The sequence below is a fragment of the Microtus ochrogaster genome, chromosome 10, assembly GCF_000317375.1.
Source record: "Microtus ochrogaster isolate Prairie Vole_2 chromosome 10, MicOch1.0, whole genome shotgun sequence".
Lineage (NCBI taxonomy): Eukaryota > Metazoa > Chordata > Mammalia > Rodentia > Cricetidae > Microtus > Microtus ochrogaster.
Genome location: NC_022016.1, coordinates 34882413 through 34883892, shown reverse-complemented (window position 1 = coordinate 34883892; position 1480 = coordinate 34882413).

Below are 1480 nucleotides of genomic sequence, written 5' to 3'. Positions count from 1 at the left end.
TGGCCATTTTTCAAAACAGCCACTACACTATACACACACACGCACACCATACACTCATGATCCCATGCTACAGAGTGTGGCCATTTTTCAAAACAAAAATGAATAATATATAACTTTCTTCATATTGTCCGTTCTCTGTGGCTTTTGGTCTCCCACCTCACGTTTCCAAAGTTCCTTGTACATTAAAGGTATTGAAGCTTTACTGTAATATAATTTATTTTTTTCCTCTCAGCTTGTGTATCAGAGTTCTCCAGAGTAACAGAACTTATAGAATGGGAATTTATTAGAATGACTTAAAGCTGCAGTCCAGCTCAGACAACATTGGCTGCCTATGAACAGAAGGTCCAAGAATCCATAGTTGTTTGTTTCACAAGGCTGAACATATTAGCTGGTCTTCAGTGTTCACTGGAAGTCTGAAGAAGTGGGCTCTAACGCCAGTGAAGTAATGGACTTGCTAGCAAGGTGAGAACAATCAGGCAAAGAGAGGGAGCAAGCCTCCTTCTTCTGTATGTTTTCAATAGATTGCCAGCAGAAGGTGTGGCCCAGATTACAGGTGGATCGCCCCACCTCAAAAGATTGGGATTAAAAGTGAGTCTTCCTACTGTAAATGATTTAATTTTTAAAAATCCCTCACAGATGTACCCAGTCATTTGGGTTTTAATTTCAGATGTAGTCAAATTGGCAACCGAGAATAGTCATGACAGCTTGTCATTTATTTTTCATCCACATTTATCACAGTAGCTACACAATATATCATATATATGGGCATACATAGTGGGATATATCACCTATATCAACACACATATATACATACTATTATTATTTCTATTCTAATTATTTTCATATGTGTCTACATATTTTAAAACTGTAGGAGGAGAGGCCGCTCACTTGTCCCCAGTCGCTTAGCCCTGAAATAATTACACAGAAACTGTATTCATTAAATCACTGTTTGGCCCATTAACATTAGCTTCTTATTGGCTAACTCTTACATCTTAATTTAACCCATTTCTATTAATCTGCATATCACCCTGGCCTACCAGCAAAGTTCTGGCATGTCTGACTCTGGTAGCGGCTCCATAACGTCTCTGACTCCACCCTTCTTCCTCCCAGCATTCAGTTCCATCTTCCCCACAGACCAAAGTTCTGCCCTATCAACAGGCCAAGGCAGTTTCTTTATTCATTAATGGTAATCACAGCACACAGAGGGGACTCCCACATCACAAAACAAAAATGAATTAATACTGATATTCCAGTACCACAGATATGATTTATTACAGATTTCCCTTCCTCTTATCTGGGAATTCTTACTCCAACAGTGAGAATCTACCTCCAACTTCCACCATCCACTTATTTAATTCTTCACTCGTAGTATACATATGCAGCAGTATTAAAACTGTTAGGGCTGAGCCGGGCGGTGGTGGCGCACGCCTTTAATCCCAGCACTCGGGAGGCAGAGGCAGGCGGATCTCTGTGAGTTCGA